This window comes from Triturus cristatus, chromosome 11 (assembly GCF_964204655.1).
Source record: "Triturus cristatus chromosome 11, aTriCri1.1, whole genome shotgun sequence".
Lineage (NCBI taxonomy): Eukaryota > Metazoa > Chordata > Amphibia > Caudata > Salamandridae > Triturus > Triturus cristatus.
In genome coordinates this window covers 422837795-422860737 of record NC_140594.1, presented here as the reverse complement: position 1 = coordinate 422860737, position 22943 = coordinate 422837795, and positions in this window count along the sequence as shown.

Sequence of the window (22943 nt, the reverse complement as noted above, 5' to 3'; positions counted from 1 at the left end):
GTTACTCAGTTTGCCTTGTAGTATCCCGCTGGGAGCCCGTCCGGTCCTGGGGTCTTCCCCCTAGCCAGTGACGAAATCGCCTCCTCAATCTCCTCAAGTGATATTGCATCATCCAGCATACCGCTGAGCACCGTCTCTATCGCCTGCAGTTGAATGCGATCTAAAAACTCTGTCAAGGCACGTGGCTCATAGTCACAGCGGGAGTGGTACAATTGGCTGTAGTGTCGTGTTAGGGCCTCATGGATGTCCCGTTGCATGTATATCAGTGTACCCTTGCTAGTTTGTAGCTCTTCAATGGGTTTGCGGGTGTGTTCTTGGCAAATTAACCAGGCTAGAAGCCGACCCGCCCTGTAGGCGGTGGCGTGTGTTCGGGTTGTATGCGCTGTGTAATTGTGGCAGCGGAGGCGTTCTAGTAGCTCCGCATGTTGCATGCGCAGTGATTCTAAGCGCTGTTTAGCCCTACCTTCGCACTCCCCACCCACCTCATACTGTAGCAGCTGTTTTTCTATTGTGTTTAGTTCGGATGAGAGTTGCCTACGTATGTTCAAGGCTACGCCCATGCAATGCCCTCTCATCGTGAATTGAAGGCCTCCCACTCCACTAGCGCATCCTCTGCTGTGTTTTCGTTTAGCTCAAAATATGCAAGTATGGCCGTGCCCAGCAAGGAGCGGAACGCTGGGTCTTCCAGTGCGGCAGTTTGGAGCCTCCATGTGGGGGCTGAGGGGCGCCCGCTGTCCCAGTGCAGTTGTAGTATTTGCAGGTTGTGGTCAGAATGTGTCCGGCCTAAATAGTCTGCGCCCTGTACCTGGGGAAGGAGTGCTGGGGATCCCACTATCCTATCCAGCCTTACATGCAGGTCATGTACTGCCGAGTAGTATGAGTAGACCCGAGTGTGGGGGTTGATAGTGCGCCATATGTCTATAAGTGACCAGTGAGCTAGCCAGTGTGTGAGGGCCTGCGCATTGGACCTTGCTGTGGTTTTGGACAGGGGCAGGAATGATCTATCTAGATCTATGTTGAGCACAGAATTGAAATCACCCCCCAGGAGCCAAGGCATTCCACTCCACCCTGCAAGTATCTGCGTGAGGTTATCTAAAAAGGCCGACTGGCCAACATTCGGGGCATAGATGGAGCCAAGGAGTACCGGTTGGCTATTAAGCCTGCCACTGACTAATGTGTATCTGCCGTCAGGATCGATTAGTACCCGGTCGCTCGTAAATGGAATCCCTGCCCGGACCCAGATGAAGACACCCCACATGTGAGCCGAGTAGTTTGTACCGTAGACTTGGCCCCTCCATTTACGGCGTAAACGCCCCAACTCTACCTGGGACATGTGTGTCTCTTGTAGCATAGCTATCCCGGCTGTTCTGCGCTGCAAATAGGAATAGATGGAATATCTACGCAACGGTGTGTGTATGCCGCGCACGTTCCATGACACTACGTTGACTTGCACCATGATTCTTTCTGTGGTTTCTCAGGTGGGCAGCAGGGGGTGCAGGCGCCACAATGGCTGGCTTGTGTGAACGTGCTCCAACTCAGTGTCGTTACTAACAGTGTATAGCTATTAACTGAACAATACATAACTGTCAGGGGTGAATTCCAACTGGGTTTTCGTCCAAACTGAATTGCCTAACGTTAGGCTGAAACTATGTCTCTAGGGTTGTGCGGGGTGAACCTTAGTAGTATGTACTTGGCATGAATTGTGTCAGCCCTCGATGTTATACAATGGTCTGGGTGCTCTCCCAGCCCCTCCGGCCGGGGGAGCCTGTACGCCGCGCATACCCTATTCTGCACCCCATGGCAAACGTTAACTGTGGTAGCGTGTGAGGGAACTCCAATCCTCGTGACGAGCTAGGACTGGTAAATACCCAGGGGGGGAAGAGCTGCATTGTGTGTCACTACGTACGTGTTGAATAGACAGATATTTGCATGCATTTAGACTTGTCCCAGTGGTAGTGTCGACTTAAAGTCAAATGATGTCTCCTGCCGTCTGCGGTGTGACGTCAGGTAGTGGATTTTCTTCTAGCCTGGAGGACGCGGAGGAACTGGTCCCGGAGGATCTGATCGGGCTCTGTTGACTGGCAGCATTCTGTGGTGCCGTCCCCAGTGCAGCGGCCACGTGGAGCGCCTCCTGTCTCTCTGCTCTTTTCTGCTCTAGGTTGGGGGCTGTGGTGGTCACAGTGGTGTTTGGCCAGGATCCGCCATGCCCACCACGAGTCCGTCGCCTTCTGTTGGGTCTCCGCAGGCTTGTCTCTTCGGGGGGTCTGGGTCCTGTCCATTTTCCCATCTCTTCCAGCCAGTCCCAGAGATTCAAAGAAGCGCGTCATTCGGTTCGCAACTACCCACAGCCGCGCAGGGAATAGCAAGGTGTAGTTTCGAGTTCTTTCAGCTGCCGCTTCACCGTTGCGTATGCGCCCCTGCGCTGTTGGACTTGTGCAGTGTAATCTGGGAAAAACATGATCCGACTGTTTCCTAGTTGCACATTTGGCATCTTGCGGGTTTCGCGTAATATCAAGTCTCTGTCCCTGTAGTTGAAGACCTTGAACAGGAAAGGGTGCGGACGGGCTCCCAGCAGCGGGTTCTGCGCAGATACTCGATGTGCTCTTTCAACCACAAACTGGGAAGACAGGGCGTCGGCGGGGAGCAGGTCTCTAATCCAACACTCAGTGAAGTCCTCTGGCCTGTGCCCTTCCTCTCCTTCCAGTAGGCCCACTACGCGGATGTTGTTTCGCCGTGAGCGTCCCTCGGCATCTTCCACCCTGTCCTCCAGTTCATGCACTCGATCAATTAGATTCTGCAGGGCTGCGGTATGACTTTGTGTGACAGGCTTCAGTTCTGTGAGCACTTGTTCTTGCTGACGCACCGCATCCCCCAGCTTGTGATGGTCCGCTTGCAGAAGAGTGAAGTCCGGGGTGACTTTATCAATTTTGGACTCCAGCGACGAGCACGTAGGATGTATGACGTTACAACGCACACTTTTACAACGCATGCACTTACAACGCATTTTTTACAACGCATAATCCATTACAACGCATGACATTACAACGCATGACACTACAACGCATTTTTAAAAAATACCTTTACAACGCATTTCCATTACAACGCATACTACCTTTACAACGCATACCATTACAACGCATAATATTAAATTACATTTAAGGTAAGTATTAGATAGTATAGGGGTAAAAGTTACTTTTCTAACTCCAGGGGGTGCAACAGTAGGGTAAGTGTTGGATAGTATAGGGGTAAAAATTACTATTCTAACTCCAGGGGGTGCAACAGTAGGGTAAGTGTTGGATAGTATAGGGGTAAAAATTACTATTCTAACTCCAGGGGGTGCAACAGTAGGGTAAGTGTTGGATAGTATAGGGGTAAAAATTACTATTCTAACTCCAGGGGGTGCATCAGTAGGGTAAGTGTTGGATAGTATAGGGGTAAAAATTACTATTCTAACTCCAGGGAGTGCATCAGTAGGGTAAGTGTTGGATAGTATAGGGGTAAAAATTACTATTCCAACTCCAGGGGGTGCATCAGTAGGGTAAGTGTTGGATAGTATAGGGGTAAAAATTACTATTCTAACTCCAGGGGGTGCATCAGTAGGGTAAGTGTTGGATAGTATAGGGGTAAAAATTACTATTCTAACTCCAGGGGGTGCAACAGTAGGGTTAGTGTTGGATAGTGTAGTGTAATATTATGCGTTGTAATGGTATGCGTTGTAATGGTAGTATGCGTTGAAATGGAATGCGTTGTAAAGGTAGTTTTTAAAAATGCGTTGTAGTGTCATGCTTTGTAATGTCATGCGTTGTAATGGATTATGCGTTGTAAAAAATGCGTTGTAAAGGTAGTGCGTTGTAAAAGTTGCGTTGTAAAGGTTGTTCCCCGTGTGGGACGTGTCCAGGGGTGTGTCTCCATCCGTAGACATCACTCCTGGGGTACCTGTGTGCTGGTTTTTGTTGCGTAGGCGGCCCATGACCAATTGTTGAGCTGTCGGCATTCGGTTGGCGTTGTGTGAGCAGGGGCAGCCGTCTGCGTCGCAGTTTCTCCAATTTATCCAGCCTCGTCCACGAGGTGACCACCAGCTGGGCCGGTGTCGCTCTCAGGATTTACTACCGCCCTTACATCTCCTTCGTCGCATCCTCAAGCTCCCAGTCGATGCAGTGTTCTGTGCGGTAGGCCTGAGTAAACCTCAACCTCGGTGCCTGTGAGACCTGGTACAGTCGCCTGCGGTAACTCCTATCTTGTTCCCAAATCAGGGGGTTGGTCTCATTTCTCACTTGCCACTATGACCTGCGCCCAGTCCGTCGCACTCCCTCATAGGTAGGGCAGTTCTGTGCTTCACTTCCCAGGTGTGTTTCCCCGGCTGGGCTTTGTCTTAATTGCTGACGAGCCTCGCTTGTGAATCAAAGATTCACCCAACGGAAGTATGGTTGTGGATCACTGTTGTCTTGCAGCTTAATGGGGTGCACTGTGGCGCCGAGGCACTGGGATGGTGGGGCTCACCCACCACTTCACCACAACGGCTCCGCCCACACGAGACTGAGTGCGTGCCTGGCCTGGGCCCAATCCGACCCCCGGACCTGTTGCAGATTTGGTGTGGGCCGCTACCGTTCCTGCCAGTGCACAGCAACGGTGTAGTTCCACTGAGGGGATGTTAGCAGGAGGCGTGCTGGGCCCTGGTGTCACCCATTCCAGCATCTGCGCACATATATCCTGGGCCCGGTCTGACCCCCCGGGCCCCGCACACTGTCAGACTGCCCCGGTGGTGTAAACTGTCTCCTTGGCAGCCCCACCCGGGTGAGCGCTCGTCTTTACACTTCACTGAGGCGGCGGTGTCCTGCTGGGTTCTGTTGCCACCCAGTCACCAGTCTCACCCAGTCACCCCACCAGGCCGCACGTATCTCAATCAGGGACAGGCAGCACTGAGCAGGAGGACCCCACAGCTCTACTAGTTGTGTCCACGGATTGGGCCCGATCCAACCCCTATTCCCCATGGCTCCCCAGCGGCGCCCCTGACACCACAGCCCAGGTCGACCGCACCCAGCAGCGAGCAGAGGGGGGTGGCCCCAAGAGGGGGAGCCGCACCAGTGTTCCACCACTTCAGTCCCCGTGTCTACAGCCTGGCTGAGGTCTCCGCAGGGCGCCAAGCCGGGGGGGGCAAGTCTTTGCCCAGTACTACTCACGCCCACCTCTGCTGCCGTGTCTTCTGCATCTGGGCCCGAGCCGACCCTCGATCCATACGTGGGACAGGCCACTTCACCACCAACGGGGCCCAGTCCAGCACCAAAGAGCTGCGCCAAGGGAAGCCAGGAGGGGTCCGGATCCAGCCGCTGCCCCCCGTGGCACGTTTCACCTCCACGGCAGGCGGTCCCGTCAGTGAGCGGGTCTAGCACGCTGCATGTAGATGGTGTGACGGGCGGGCCGTGGCGGGTTCCGCTGTGTTTACTAGGCCTTCCGGCTGCGCGCCTGCAAACTGGGTCCGGCCCGACCCCCAGGCCCGCACAGTGCCACACCGCCCCGGCGGTGTAGATTGCCTCCGTGGCAGCCCCACTCGGGTGAGCGTCTGTTTGTACGCTCCACTGGGGTGGCAGTGTCCTGCTGGGTCCAGTGACCACTCAGGGTAGGCTGCGGCGGGTTCCACTGTTTTTACTGGGCCCTCCGGCCACGCACCAGGCCCCCGGTTTCACAACGTTAGAGGGCCGATGCCCCCTCCCAGCGATGGCAGCACCAAAGTGGGCGTCCCCAGGCCCCCCGATGCCCCCAGGCCTCCCGTGTAGCGTTGGGGGGTCCTTCGTACCTCTTCAGAGCGGGTGGCGCGAACTGGCGCCCAGCCGGTGCGCTCGCTGCAAATGGCGGCAGGCCCCGGGGGAATCAGTCAGGGGGCTCCCACTACACGTATCAGCTTCAGCTTCCCACCAGCGTGTCTTCCAGTGGCGCAGGCATGCAGCTATATCTCCCCCGCACCTGGATGGCTGGGGATGTCGACGTTTAACAGAATAAGTGAGGGCTGTGATGCTGAGCTCTAACTGCTCGCGTCCGCCATGTTCGGCTGGTTATCCACGCCCCGAAGCAAACTCTTCTTGATGCAACACACTAGAGGGTATCTTCCAAAGGTTATGGAATTCCAAAGAGCAAGCAGATCAGGTAATTAATATATGTAAAACACTGATACAGAAAGCAGTATACTTGTTTTTGTTACATAGACTTTTAATACAAGGTGAACAGACAGTGACAATACAGCCCCTCCGAAGTTTGGAAATGTTTTCCACAACATAATCGTAAACCATAAACTGTGAGCATTTCTCCCACACTTCTTTATCCATTGCACTGCTAAGACACAGCGTCCCATAACACGATAACAGCGCCTCGGTGGTCATCATGCACAAGATGGAAACAATTCCCACATAGGATCAAAGCGAAGACAACAGTCCATCCACACACCCTAAAGGCTGCAGCGTGCTTCTCATGAGAGCAAGATCTTCAGTCCCCCTTAAAGAGGTGGTAGGCAACATATAAATGTTGCAATACAAAGCAGTGCATGGAGTCATGAAGTCCGGAGGCTTGTTTATTGGCGGTAGGGGTCACAGCCATTAGTGCCTGTGTCAGAAATAAAGGAGCATACACTTAATATAAGGCTCTATGTTTCAGTCATGCCGAAAAATGTTGCAGCTGGATTATCATTCCTTAAACATTCCTTTCCAAATGTTCCCATTAAAGCTGACATCACAAGCTCTTCCTGGTCCAGACCTATAATTTGCCTTTGTTCCTCTTGCTATAAACATTCAGAGTTCCAGGGTGCCGCCCCAGAAGACACCTGTGCACTGAGTCTCAGTTCCCATGCCTCCTAAAATGGAAGGAGGGGCTACTAAAGTTATTATTAGCAGCATTTCCCGAAAGATATTTTAAGGTGTGGACTGATAGAAAAATTGGTGAGATCATACAGAGAAACAATGTTTTCAGTATAACTCCAGCATGCCCCTAATTCAAAGAGTGCTGCTGGGGAGAGTGAGCTGCTGTGTTAGTGGGAATTGGGGGATCTGTAAAAATAGGGAAAAATAGAAGGGTGCAGATTGAAAACTGATAGAGAGAAGAGAGAGAGAGAAAGAGTGAGCTCAGGCAGAACAGCAGATGAATGGATCGGTAGGGTCCAGATGGATGGGTGTGTATGTGGACTGATGGATGGATGATTGATTTTTGGGTTCATTGGTGGATTGGCGGGAGGATGGATACCTGCTAAAGACTGATACAAGAAAAGATGTGACAGGTAGGAATAAGTTAACAGATTCAATATAAACTATGTCACATTAAAGTTAAAGTTTCAAATGGGTCAAAGTAGACACAAATTTGAGACAATATGTTACATATTGGCTAACCCATCAGTACTGTCCCGAAAAGTCAACCGTGACACCAAACAGGTCTGATGGCGTATTGTGGTAAGAACCTCTGCTCAAATATCTCACAATAAAGGTCTCAACCTAAATGTCACTTTAAAATCATCATTCGCAGGATGCCCTACGCATGGAGGAGGAGTTAATCTACAAAGGGTGTCAGAAGTGGGATGAAATATTTTTCACACATTCAGACAACTGTTCAATTTACAATAATAGTTCTCGTAGTTAATTAGCACTTGTATAGCGCACATTCTGTCATTAGTCTGTCATCACCGCGGAGGGCCACTACAAGGTAACATGCGTAACACCTTTAATGCCTGGCCGAGAAGGGTGTTTGAAGCTGTTTTGTTTACTAATTATGGAAATGGTGCACTACATGTTGTTACCATGTGGCAGAGTAGATGGATACAACCTATGAAGAGGGCATAGATAATCATCATGGGAGTGGGTGAAAAACATTAGTGGGTGGTTAATGCACACTAAATTGATTTTATCAGATTTTACAGCACGTCAGGCAGTCATTAATTATAGGCCGGTAATCCCATTGGAGCCGGGTTCAGGAAGTAGCGGCCCCATTGGGATTATGAGCCCCACTGTAACATTTCACCTGTTAAAATCAGGCAAAGTGTCCTGATGAAATAAGGTGCACAAGCATTCTGGAATAAGTGCAAAACAACTGATTCCTGCATGTTGTTCCCCATAAACTTGCAATAATTCTGACACCTCCTCACTCCTGAGGCACCGGTTATTTGGGATTAGCGGGGGCAGGCAAATACAAGGCTATTCTTCGACCCACTCATAATGGGCCTCATAATGAAATGCAGTTTACACCTGCTCATTTGTTGAGAGTCTCTTTTCATCACCAGGAGGAAGTGGAAGGTGCTCTGTGCAGTGATTTTGTACTACTGAGCAGCTTATGTGCAATGTATAAAGAGCAGTAGTATATGGGTCTGAAGTACAGGTGAAGTATGCCATGTTATATCATAGTTGAAAACTGCAGAAAAACTTCCCTTTCATATAATAATAAGTGACAAATACACCTGAAGTATAAGTGATCATTAAAACCCTAGTATTTTCCCTAAAGAGGCAGACATCGCTCATAGGGCCAGATGTACAAAGCCATTTTGCGTTTCCAAACCCTGTCATTTGCTAAATCACAGGTTTTGCGACTGCAAAATGGCAATTTCCTTGGTACTAAACCCATTTTGTGAGTCGGAAAAGCATTCCTGACACACCAAATAGCAATTAGGAAGGGGAGTAAAAAAGGGCCTCCCTTTCTACCTGCAAGTCGGAATGGTATGGATCAATGGTTTGCAACTGCACTGATCAGTTGCTGAAAACTCAAAAGAGGTGTTAGATATTAACAAAGAGACCCCATCCCCGATGACAATCCTGTTTCCCTGATGTCTTCACCTGTCCCTTTAATGGAAACTGGCTGTTTTAAAAAAAAAACACAGACAAATGTCTATTTTAGATGGAGTCTATTTTTCATTAATATATTGACATGGTATGCCCAAAGAATAGGATGCATTTAGCTTTGCATTTTATTAAAAATTATATGGTTGTTTGGAGAGGTATAGAGCCACAAAACACTGAACGGGACTTGTAACCAAACTTATTTATATAGCAAAATGTCAGGCTTTAATGGTTCCCCTAATGTACGCATCAAAGAGGAAATGTATTGATAAATCACAGGGTGACACACACAAAAAACATTTAGAAAACATTTGTACTCACACTCATATGCATTAATTCATTTGAACTATATACTTAATATGTACTACTTTACTGGCTTAAATTATTCCTTATCACTGTTAATGTTTTGTCCTCATTTGTGGAGCAAAAGGTTTTGTTCAAACATGTCGGCATCTTCATTAAAAATAGATTCCATCTCAAATAGACTTTCATCTGTACTTTTATATTAATTGTGCAATTATGTTTGACGTTCTTAACATCAGCGCAGTGATGTAAGTTATTGTGATGTCATCGGACTCAAGGTCATGTAACATCGCTTTCTTAGAAGATTCAGAGCCAAAGGTCATATTCTGTCACTTAGAGTGATGTCACTGAAGTCAAAGAATGGGAGATATCACTTCCACGTTAGGAGTTCAATGTCCATGCATTGCAGCTGATATGCACTTGAAGTGGTGAGTGGTGTGCATGGGGAGAAAGAGAGAAAGGGAGAGAGAGAGAGAGGGAGAGAGAGAGATCTTGTCAGTGTGGCCATTTAAAATCCAGGGTGAAATCCGACAGACACCTCGCCATACCCGACTTGAAGCACCTGTACTCAACAAAAGAATAAAAATGTTAGGGGGGGGTTGTAACACCCCCCACCCCAAACAGCCCCACCGCTCAAAGAGCTATGCCCTTGAAGGGCCACGTACAGCTTGTCTGGCCTCTGTTATGTTTTTTTTTGTTTATTGCCCTTCTTGCCCCCTCGTCACACTCGTTCTGCCTAATCACATAGTAAGGAGCCTTCATCTTGGTGTCCTGGGAGTAGGTCTGAAGTCAGCAGGGACCCCCAGCCATATATTTAGCAGGGGAACTGAAAGAAACATGAGAGGAGTTTTGCCTTCCAAGAAAAAAGAGAACTCTAAGTGACATTTAAACATGAATCTTGGTTGTGCCAAGTGCTTTTACTTCAGTGACAAGAGGCTATTAATAAAATGCACATTATTTAAATAGAAAATGCACAAAAGAAATGTTGGATTTTGACAAAGTTCTATCGATTATTTTACTTACTGCACAAATTTTGCATATTTGTTCAAGCATTCTGACTTCTGCAGTAATCTCCGTGTACTTTGCAGGGCACACGTTAGAATACCAACAGGAGAATCTCAGCATTTCACCCTTCGAAGATAGATAAAATGAGTGTCACTAAGTTAACTACTGAACACTTGTTATTTACTGGGCTGAAACACATTAAAATCCTCTGCAGCAAGCACTTCCTAAAAGAGTAATTATCCAGTATATGTAGGGAATGGGCTTTAATACTCAAAAAAGGTATAGAAAGCAGGTTATGAACATCAAAACAATACATATCGAGATACAAAGGGTTTCATGTAAATCAAGGTTACAAAAGTCACAAATAACACATTAAAAAGAATTAGTTTCAGAAATACTGTGACATATCAGTTAAGGTGCTTAAAAAAATCATAGCGCTATAAAATGCCTGACCCCTTCCTGAAAAAGGTATGGAGTCATGTCATGTTTTCTAGAGCACTTGAGGAACTTCGATTTCTGATCGCGATCGAATCGACCCGCCACTTTGTGCTCCGCCGCCATTTTATGTTGCCTTCACTCAGGCAGCACGGCGAGCAAAGTCTATTCTGCTTTTTCTGCAACCTGGTGTCGAAATACGCTTTCTGCCTCTATTTACAAAGCTGGTGTTAGGACTGGCCGAGTACACTAATCCCTGTCTGGCTTTCCTAATCCCTGTCTCAACTATCTATTGATTCACACCATGCTTTTCTGACTTTATCTTGTCCCCTGGCCTTCACTGCCTTCTGCTAGCATTCTCTCGTTTCACAACTGTCCTCCAACATACACAAACGTATCTCGCCACCTGCAAGTTAGTTATGAATCTGTTAATGAATTAGCTTGAGGGAGGGGTGACAAACATGATTGGAGGAGAGGTTTCTTCGAGTCATCTGACACTTTTGTTTTCCAATCTCTCCTATTGGTTCTATCCTGTTTTCCAACTTTCCTTATTGGTTCTTTCTTGTGTGTTCTGGGAGTGCTTTTGGTAAATGTTTCTGAACCTTGTATAGTATAAAACCCTGTGCGCCACAGAGTGAAGTGGCAGTCTCCTGAGAACCTACTTTGTGTACTTCTAGGATAACTGTACTAGCTGCAGCTAAATAAATCTGATCTTCTAACGCCGACAGAGTTTCCCGTGTCTCTGTGTAGCTGAGCAGGAGAACTCCGGAGACTTGGGCGTACCCGGCGCCGCCAGACCCAAAGAGTTCTGGTTCTTCACACTGGGAAACCTTCAGAATTAGGTAGGAGTTTTCGATAGCTCCATTTCATGAGTTACATTTCCAAGCGCCTTCTTCGATCTTTGCGATGACTTGGGTTATACAAAGGGTTAAAAGACCCTGACTGCGATGCCCCCTTCAGAAGCACTCTAAACCTACCAACTCCACACATGTTTGGAAGGTGGGTGACAGGTTTACCCGACCCCCTCTCCGTAGCGCCCAGTGTGCTTGATGATAGCACCCTGGAGTGCCCCAGCAGGGCCACCACAGGGTCAGGAGCTAAATCTAATTCTGCTACTTTAGATATCTGCTTAAAAATCGCCTCCCAAAAATTGCGTATACCCGGACAGTGCCACGCTAGATGCATGAAGTCAGCCACAGGGTGGCTGCATCTCTCACATTCAGACCCTTCCCGTAGGCCATACCGATGCAGCCTCTCCGGTGTGTAATATACTCTATTCATGAATTTGAAATGGATCAACCTGTGTCTGCCATGCAAAGATATTCGTCGAATCCCCGAACAGCAGTATACCCACATAGCATTGTCTATTGCAATGTCAAGGTCTCTCTGCCAGGCTAACCTAGCTTTCGTGTATTCCTGCGATCTCTGCGACATCGCAGTATTGTATAACTTAGAGATTAGCTTGTGGGGACTTTTGTGCTTAATAATGAAGGTCAACTCCTGGACCTCTGGAGGTTCAGCCATATCATCCCCCAGGAGCTGCCTCCATGCATGTCGCACCCTATGGAATTGGTAACGCTGCAATTGTGTGGCGGTATCCGCCGAAACCTCCTCCCATGTCCTAGCAACACCATCTGCAAACAGATCCCCCATCATGCGTATACCCAGAGCACTGAGGGATCGTACCACCCCCTCATCTCTGCAGGGGGACAGCCAGACCGCCCAGTCAAGCGGCATTGCTGGTGAGTATAATAATGCCCCTGCCCTTTGCTGTAATATATTATGCCATGCGTGCCGGGTCGAGTTCAGTGAATCTAAGAACCCAGTCCGACGGTCCGGCGCCTCAAATATAACAGCGGGGAGCGGGAGCGGTGCCGCAAACAATTTCTCAAGCTTTAAGTATGGGACGGCGGCATCACCGTGTATCCAGCTGTGAACCTGAGCTCCCTGCGCAACCCTGTAGTACAATTCCAGGTCAGGTGCCCCCAGGCCGCCCAAGTGGCAGAGCAACGTCAAGACGCGCCAGCTGACGCGCGCCTGCCTACCCGCCCATGCCAGTCGCAGCAAGGACCCAGTCAGTCTAGCAAAGAAGGCACGCGACAGCACCATTGGGATGTTGGCAAACAAGAATAGGAATCTGGGCAGTACTACCATTTTGATAATGGACACTCGACCCAACAACGAGAGAGGTAGCTTGATCCAGGTTTCTACATCATCTTCAAGTTTGCTGATGGCTTTCCCGTAGTTTTCAGAGAGCACTACCTCCGAGTCCATATGCAGTTGGATTCCCAGGTATCGGACCGAATCGTTCGACCACTGGAGCGGGTACTCCATCTCAAATGGGGTAGTAATCAGAGTCAGCGGGAAAGCTATGGACTTATTCCAGTTAACTCTCAAGCCTGAAAGCGCCCCAAAGTGAACCACCTCTCGTAGTACCGGGGCTAAGTTATTCTCCGGGTCCCTGACGTATAACAGGGTATCGTCTGCATACGTGGAGACCACTATCTTATAAGTAGAGAAGTTAATTCCTCTGAGACTGTGGTATTCTCGGAGGGCGCAAGCCAGGGGCTCCGCTACCAGGGCTTATAATATAGGCGACAGGGGACAATCCTGTCGTGTCCCCCTCGAAATGGGTATAGCCTCCGTAACCTGGTCGCCCAGACGTATCCTCGCAGTAGGTCCCCTATACAGCACCCCTATCAGTTGTAAAAAGACCGGGCCCAACCCCATCCTTTCCAAAACCTGTCGCATGAACGGCCATTCTACCGAATCAAAAGCTTTCTCCATGTCCAGGAAGACTGCCAGAGCACGCGTGTCCCGGCGGACATGCTGCATAGTACCAAACACCGTCCTCAGATTGTACGTGAGGTCTCTGCCGGGCACGAACCCCGCCTGCTCCGGGGCGACTAGCTCCGATGTGAGCAGAGCCAGGCGTGTGGCCAAGACCTTCGCATACAGCTTGGTATTCACATTTAGCAGGGACAATGGCCTATAAGAGCTGCATTCCTCTGGTGACTTACCCGGTTTGGGAATCGCCACCAAGATAGCCTCTCTCATGGATGGCGGCATGTGTCCCGTTACGCACATATCATCAAATAGAGTCGATATGTGTGGGAGTAGTTGATCAATGAATGCTCTGTAAAAAGCCACTGTGAGACCATCCGCCCCTGGGGCGCTATTCGCCTTCATGCCCGCCAGCGCCTCCAGTATCTCATCCTTCTCGATGGGAAGGGCCAGAAATTCCCTATGTTCATTTGTGAGGAATGGCAGCTTAATATAATCCAAATAATCCCGGATGCTCTCTTCCATATCGGTCTGTTGGGAGGCATAAAGGTTAGTATAATACGACTGAAAGCGCGCGGCGATATCCTCCTCTTCCGTTAATAGCACACCCTCCTCCGATCTAATCTTGGTGATAACAGTTCTGCTCCTGCGGGCTTTTAGTATATTAGCTAGCACCGAACCGGGCCTATCGCCTTCCCCATATACTCTGGCTGTGGCATACTTCCCCAAATGCAGCACCTCCGCATCCGCTGCCTCATGGTATTCAGCCAGGAGAACCTTCATCTCCTCTGCAACGTCTGCCGACGTCCCCAAGCGCTGCCTAGTTTCCAGGTCCCCCAGCCTGCACTCCAATGTCGCAAGTCTTTGCCGGATATCCTGCAGCACCCCCGAGTGTTTGGCCATTGCCACCCCCCTGATATAAAACTTGAATGTTTCCCAGATCGTCTGAAAACTGTCCACGGAACCCACATTAGTGTCAAAGAACAACTCGATAGTTTCAGCCAGCTCTTCTTTAAAAAGGGGGTCCAGCAGCGAATATGGGGGGAACCGCCACAAAAACGGCGGAGCGGATTTTCTGGGCGCCGCCAAGAGCAGCAATACCGGTGAGTGGTCTGACAGGGTGCGCGGCAACACCTGGCAGTCCCGCACCCGCACCAGGAGAGACGTTGACGCCAACCAATAATCTATACGCGTATGCAAGTTGTGATACGCCGAGTAGTGAGTAAAACCCCCCCGCTCCGGGTTAAGAGTTCTCCACACATCCGCCAGACCCAAACAAAGCATTTTCCGCTCTAGAACTTGAGCTGCAGCCGACTGCGTCCTAGCTGGGCCTCCAGATCTATCTAGTTCTGGGTTCATGACCACATTAAAGTCACCTCCCCACATCACGTGCTGCACCCCGCTTCCTCTCACTGTGTTCGCCAGCGCTGTGTAAAATTCTGGACAGTCATAGTTCGGGCCATAGGTATTGACCAATAATAAGTCCAGCCCTCTACTCTGGATACGCGAGAGCACAAACCTGCCCGCGCCATCCGCAGCCAGTAAATGCGATCTGAAGTTCGTCCTTGGATTGACCCAGGTCAGCACCCCGCTAGAGTGAGTGCTGAAACCGCCTGCGTGTACATTACCCAACAACCCTCTTGTGCGCAGCATGGGGCTATTATCAGGGAGATGTGTTTCCTGTAAGAGAGCCACATCTATATCGTGCCGCTTAAGGTAGTGAAGGACTTTGCGCAGCTTTCGATGGTCATTCAGGCCCCTGACATTCCATGTCAGAACTCTAAGAGCGCCGAGCCGTCCTGTTGCATCTATGTTGTTAGGTAACGCCATTCTCTCTGAAGCGCACATCGTATGCTACTGTGCGCCGCAATAGGCTAACGCGCCGAAGTGCGCCATGCAAAGCACCCTGACAGTATAACCTCCTAACTCGACCTATGTGACCCGAACCCCCCCTCCCACAACAGACCCCCCCAACTTGGCCCTGCAGCATCCCGTATAGGGACAACCTACTCCTCCCACCACCCTACCCCCAACAAGTTGCCCCCCCCCTAGGTTGTGGAATTCACTCGCGGGCAGAGGTCGCTCAGTTCTTAAAGTATAGCGGGTTGATACCTGCCACCCATTGACCACCCCCCGGTGCGGCAAGCGAATATGTACCCCCACGCCTTTCCTTGGTTGCGCCAGGTTATACCACTCCAGCCATCCCTAATTCCCAGAGAGCCAGGGAGGCTCCCGCGCCCTGTCCAGTATACAGAACTGGATGGCCCACCCGTCAGTTCTTGACCGCTATGCAAGGGTTAACCTCGCCAAACCCCGCTTGTGGACACTCAGCAGTCACTTAGTACCACAGGCTATAAATATGCGGCAGTCCATTTTCCCAAACTCAGCTAACCATAGCCATTCCCTCCCTCCCTCCACCTCCCACTCAGAGCTACTCAGTAATCATACAATGCGTCCCTGTCTTGCCTGCCATTCAGGGTCAGTCTTGATCGTCCATACCGCCGTCTGTAGCTCCCCCCTGCAGTTGCTGCTCTGGACTCCCTCTGTGCTCCTTACTCCAGTCTTTCAGCACTTTCTGCAGTGCCTTAGGGTCAATGAAGATGTGCGATTTGCCCTGTCTATTGACTCGCAGCTTGGCCGGGTACAACATCGCGTAGTCCAGGCCCAACTCACGCAGTTGTTTTTTGGCTGGAGCGAACTGACGCCTCGCCTCCTGAACTCTGGCAGTGAAGTCCGGGTAGAGTGAGATGGTCGACCCTTCGTATACCAAAGTTTTCTTCTCCCGAGCCACTCGCAGGGCCGCGTCCCTGTCCCGATAGTTCAATAGTTTTGCTATAATCGGTCGAGGCGGCACTCCCGGTGGAGGCCTGGAGCCAAGGGTTCTGTGCGCCCTCTCCACTACAAACATCCCTGAAAACACCTCTTTACCGAGCAGTTCCACAAGTAGCGTTTCTATAAAGCACTCCATTCTGCCCGTTGGCGTCGTCTCTGGCAGGCCGGTTATGCGCAAGTTGCACCAACGGGTACGGGCCTCAAGGTCTTCTGTTTTGTCCTGTAGTGCCTGCATCAGACGTCCAAGTTTCTTTTGGTCCGAGTCCAGCGATGTCTGAGCCCCTTCTACCTCCGATATGCGTTGTTCTGACTGGTCCAGGCGCTCCGCGTGCTTATCAATGCGCTCTCCCATACGATCCATCCTGTACGATAGAGCGTCTATCTTAGCGCCGAGGGAGGTGATACCCCTCTGCAATCCTCTCTCCATGGACAGCAGCAGGCCCCGAAGATCCTGTTCTTCCTCCGGGGGCACAGAAGCACCCCCGGCCGCCCCCTCCGTCAGGGTCTGGGTTCTGGGGCGCCGTTGTTCAAATGTTAATTTCGGCTGGGACTTGTCGGTTTTACCCATCGCGGGTCTTGCCACCGCGTGGCTACGCTCTTCACTCCTCGTTATGCAGCCAGTTATTCCACCTCGAGCAGCTCCTCACACACATGAGCGTGCTTGCTCCCTCTCCGGCCGAGCTCGCCACACGGGGCACGGCTCCGATCTGCGCGGTCGCAGCGCCCTCAATAGTCCCCTCCGCCGACGTGGAGGCCCAGCTGCCACGATCAGGCCCACCGCCCCTCCCCGCGGCTCTCTGCACTGTCCCACCACCGTTCCACCATACGAGGAGCCGAGGTGGTAGTTAATCACGAGTCCCGCGTGGGAAGGTCGCCTCTCAGCTTCACCCCCGCTCCGTTGCGAACCACCATGTCTTGGCCTTCACACTGTACACTGCCCCAAGGCGCAAGCCGCTGTTCACGCTCCAGGCCTCCACTTGGCTGTCTCACCACACTGCTGTCAGATGCCCAGCTGCGCCCCCTCACGAGGCCACTGTACCCCTCTTCAGCGGCAGGGCCGGACTCCCCTCAGCAACCCCTCCTGGCCAGTACACTCCGCCTGAGGGTCGCAGCTCCCGCCAATCCTGTCATCACGGGGCCGCGCAGCCGGCGGACGGGTGTCCCATGCCCCAAGTTCGCCGCACCTCGTAGTATCGCCCCCTAACTCTGCTCAGCTTTGGTCCGCCGCTCCGGCAATCCCGATCACTCGCCTACGTATGGCGATCGCAGGAGCATCCAGCCATCCTTTCGCGGCGCAGGCCGCTGCGTGGGGCGTGGGATCACGGCACAAAGTTCCGGTCCTCCGCTGGTGCCCCCAACCAGGGGCCGCACTCCAGGCCGCTCCTCTGCGTTTCCCTCTCTGGCGCAGTCAGCAATAGCGAAGGCCAACCCGGGCCCAAACCACACGCACAGCGACGCTAGGCGGCCCGAGCACGTACCCGAGGCCGGGGATCTGCGGCCCAGCTCCTCCTCCAAAGTCGTCAATCTCCGCTTTGCGCCCTCGGCCAAGCCCCGCGCCCAAACCACATCTGGAGGTTGCACACCAGGTTCGTCGGTCCGCAGCGCAATTTGGTCTCCGTTGTAAGGCGCGTGGGGCCGGATAATTAAAGGATTGTTTTGCCGCTCGCCGGAGCTCCGGGCTCAAGCAGCCATCGTCGCTGCGAGCTAAGCTCCGCCCCCTACCACTCCCATCATTGCCTGTCACTCCCAGGTCCCGCCTCCAAGACTCGGCAGTCGGCAGGAAAGGAAAAGTAAAACGAGTGTGAATTATCATTTTATTTTTCCTTTCCTGATATTTTGAGGGTGGGGGAGTGAAACTCATCTGTCATAGTGGAGAAGCTGCTGCTGCCCCTTCTTCAAAGAATCTATCTTACTTTTAGATGGGAGAGCTTGTCTTCTGACTTTCTCCATTGGAGTCGCCACTCCCTCCGCCAACCACGGGCAAACCGACTGTCCTAGACAAACTCTTCATCAAAGCACTAAGGAGACAAGTAGTTGACAAACATGCGCTACATAAAAACATAACATATATATTTGTGAGTGTTGTAGACAGCTCCTATGGCTGGCACCTGCAAAAGCTACGGTAAGACGCCATACTGCCATCAGCAGTTGCATATGCACCCTCATGAGGTGGCTGGGTGCTTTTCCATTCCTCATGAGGCACACGCTGCATGAGGAATGGAAAAGCACCACTGACAGAAATGCACTTTTGCATGCGTCACTGATAATCCTTGCACCCTACCTCACTGCGCCCACTGTGCACTGAGATTGAAAACTGTAATAACTGAATAAAAGTGAGTAAGCAGTTTTATGTACTGCATAGTGTGAGTTTTCGGTCTGCATAGCTATACTTTTTTATCTGTGAATTTAAATCGATTGGTCTAAATGTATATTCTGTCAAGTGATTTACATGTATAGGTTAAAATGTACTTTGTTGGTTTATTTGTACATTGGTTAAAATCAAGCAACATTTGTTCTTCTGAAAGTACAGATTAGAGCAAATGTCCATCCGATTAAGCTCAGTCCTGTGTTCCAGATAATTAAATTAAAGGGAGTTTGCTTCATCCTCATTATGTGTTGCCTATTTCTTATTAAACAGAGAGTAGCCACACTTTGGGTACTTGCATTGGCAATGGCTTTGGAAGTACGGCTGAAGTACTGCAAAGGTATATGCATAGCACAGGAAATAGAGAACATAGAAGGAAAAGAGTTCGAGGGACAGGAATTTGAGGAGAAAGGGAAAAGAGAGGAAGGGATAGGCAGAGGAGTGGGTGAAGAAAAAATATATTCGTAGAGTAAAGTGTGACGGAGAGAAAAACTGAAAGAGAATGAGGAGCCTGACAAATAACTAGGGGACAGTGGGCAACATTGTTGTGTGCCCCTTTCAATGGGTAACGTCTCGGACGCTGCTGTGCCCACATCACCTTGTCTTTTGATGCCTAAAATGTGACGGGTATTCCCAGATGTGGGAGCCATGATTACTGTGCCACTCGAACAATGCTATACCTGGCTGATGAGCCCTAATAAGAGCAAAAAACGGTCCTGGAGTGATTGTGTTCCAGTTCAGGGAGGACCTGGCCTGGCAGTTCGGGCTGGACTATTCCCATTGGAGCAGGATCAAGACTGATTTGCAAATGGCTGTGTCCAAACTGCGGTGGCATGGTGGGTGAAAAACTATGGATTGGTATGCTATCCCAACTGATTGCCAGTGACTGAGAGAAATTCAAGCATTCCATCCAACACTTTGGGCCTGATTATGATGTCAGTTGGATTGCAATCGATGGCCTATCGGTTACAATCCGACTGACGTTGGTTGCAATCCAACTGATATCTGCCCCTGAATTCTACCCCCCGCATTAGGATGCGGCGCTCGGAGGCAACATGCGGAGGGAGCAACTGCTGCTGTTCCGACGGGCTCTAGGAGCCTGTCGGCCCAGCGGTGGGAATGTAATCCCTACAATAAGGCTGATGCCTTCTCAGGCCCGCCATAGGGATTACGGTGTCCCTTTTGGTCTGCCTTTCTATGGTGGTCCGACTGCCATAGAAAGGCAGACAGAAACAAACTTTGGGAGCCCCTAACAGGGCCCCCATCCCTCCATAGCCTCCACTAAGAGGCCTGGGGGAACCTTTGGTGCCCGCCCAAACATCCATGCCCTTTGTGGCAAGCACCATGTGGTGCCTGCCACACAGTGCATGGATGTTTGCGAAGATTCATTTTCCTAATGCTGGTTGTGCAGCGACCCTTTTAGGCCCGCTGCACAAGCCGCATTAGGAAAATGGATGTTTACGACTGCCTCATGGGCGGTCGCATTCAAATTCGTCAGATGGAACTGTCGACTGCTTGTCGGTCGGTTTCCATGCTGAGACGATACCGGTCAGACGCTCGTCCGACCGGCATCATAATTAGAGCCGTCTTTTGAAGCCATAAGTGTGACAGATATGCTCAGATGTGGGTCCTGTGCTCACTGTGCCACTGGAATCAAGCTATACCTAGCTGATGACCCCTTAAAAGGGCAAAACCGGTCCTGGGTTGCTTGTGTTCTGGTTTAGTGAGGACCTGGCCTGGAAGTTTGTGATGGGCTGTTCCCAATAGAGCAGAGTCAAGACTGATTTGCAAATGGCTGGGTTCAAACTGAGGTTGTATGGTTGGCAAAGCAAAAAATGATTGACTGAGATGCAGTGCTGAGCGATTGACAGTAGCTGCGATTAATTCAAGCATTCCATCCATCCCCTTATGTTTTTATGCTCTCAGATAACGCTTCAGCATGGAGACTGCCACCTTACATCGTAAAATATGCCTTCCTCACCACAGATGAATGTGATACTGTTTCCTGATATTGCTGGACCTCTCCACTGACTTTGACACAGTCGGCCATACAAACCTTATATACACCTTGCAGTCTTAAATAGGATTCTGCTGCAATGTCCTTCACTGACTTTCCTTTTATCTTTCCAACCAGCTCCACTTTGTTCACATAGACACTTCTAGGTCCAAATGATCCCTTTCATTGGCGGAGTCCCCTAGGCTTCCATACTTTCCCCTGTCTCCTTCAACCTCTACATGGAGTCACTTGGTGTTCTCCTCACATATAACAGCATCAAGATTCACAAACTTGCTGATGATACACAGCTCTACTTGAAAATTTCCTCTGGTTAAGACATCCAACTCCTCAAACACTGCTTGCACATTATCCAGATCTAGATGTCTGACACCTACCTGAAGCTCAACCCAACCAAAACAGATTTCCTGTCATCTGCCAGCAACAACAAACAAGAAACAGTACAAACCTGGCTCAATGACATGCAACTTTACTGCTTTGAACCCAACTTTTATCACCTGGCAAGTCACTTGGATTCACCCTGGATAGAAGCCAGGTTTTCAGTTGTCGTATGTGTGACATTTCTGTGCTTTAGTGTGCTTATGTGTTACATTTTACTGCCTTATATGTGAAACTTGGAGTGACAATTTATTGTAAGTCGATTAAAGCATATATGTCCATGTAATGAGAAACATTTCAGAAATGCCCATATTCATCATCCAGAGCTCCGACTGCTTATGCTAGATCTCTAAGATGACAGTCTTATAAACATTATTCGGGCCAGAATGAACAATATATAAGACATTTGGTGGCAGTACTTCAGTGTTTTATGGTTTTAGGTTGTGCCAACATTGATGGGTGGGTGGGTGCTACTTGCATTGCATTAACAAGGACAGAATAAATTCACTCAACTTCAGATGGAAGTAATTTCAAATGAACCTACTCTGCTTTTTGGCAAACTACGGGGCCTAGAAATATCAGCGTATTGTATTACTCCTGTCAAACTTGTTTTTTCCCTGTGGCACCGATGCAAATATGACCAGCGATGACGCGCTTGAGCTGCATTAATTTCAAATCTCTAATGTTGGCTGTCTGTGTAGTAGTGTTATGTCACAGTAACACAAGCCAGGTTCTGTACTGCATAGCTGCCAAGTGGCCTTAAGTCATACCTAACACTTTCAGACAGTGACACCTTTTTAAGAAGCAGCATATTGCAACCAGGGACTTTGAAGTATGCTTTTCAGGCTGCAAGTATGGTTTCATAAATGCCAGGAAAGTGTTGTATATATTGTTTTAAAACAACTGGGTAATGGAAGGTGTCACTGAGCTTCCAAGTAGATGCCCAAATAAAAACCATACAGCACAAAGGAGAACTTATATTATATATTTCATTTTAGGCAAGAATAAGAATGCAGGTGTAAATCATCATATTTCTGAAGAGCGATAACACCTACTTCTATAAACGGTAAATAGTATGGTGTTCAAGTGGTACAGATGTCTATGTGCATGGCAAACTGTGACAACAAGGTGAAATCTAGCAAATACTATGTTAAGCTAGAGAACTCTTTACTTATTTATGGTCCATTCATAGGTCAAGGCCAGGTTCATCCAACGCCACTGTGACCGTTTACAAAGCCAAGTCCCTGCAAGGGAGGGATTTGAACTTTTCCAAAAACATGGTCAAAACTCTGGGCAGTCTAGTCAGAGCAATTAGAATATTTATTTTACCCATGTTGATCTACCTCCAAAGCAGCTACATGCAGTAACACAAGATATCATGGGCAGAAGGGTAGAAAGCTTTCTCTTGGACACTCCACAGATCTGAACACTGCCACTGAATCAATCAGTTAACTGCTCATTATGTGCATCAGGATTGAAAGTAAAAAGTGTCTGATTTTTTTAGACAGCAGGCCTTGCTGTAGCTGAGAAAGTTAGAGCCTGGGAGCCCGTAACCATGACAATGCCTCTCCTGGCAGCAGCTAAATGCTAACAGAGAGTTTGCTGCAGACACTATTTAAGTCCAAAGGAACCTGTGCTGGCCCGCAGCATGACTAATGTCAACTGAATGGAAGTGTCGACAACCAGGTGAGCATGTACAGAGCAGCATTGACTTGTGTGATATTTTGAGAATGTGTGGTGATGGAGGGGAATGATAATTTATGTGTTAGTCTAACCCCCTGCCACCCCACCCTATGTGTGACACTTGGCAGGACTGTCCCTGGACACTAACCTCCCCCTCAAGGAACATATTGCCAACAATTAAATATGGCCTGCTCCCGGGTCTTTCCTCTAAAGAAAGTTAAACTGTTTCTTCCAGAAAGTGACTTCAGAACTGCAGTTTAAACCCTCATAGTCTAGCATCCAGATAGTAGTAATGACCTGCTCCATGGCCTCCCAAATTCCGCAATGTCCTCCCGTAAAG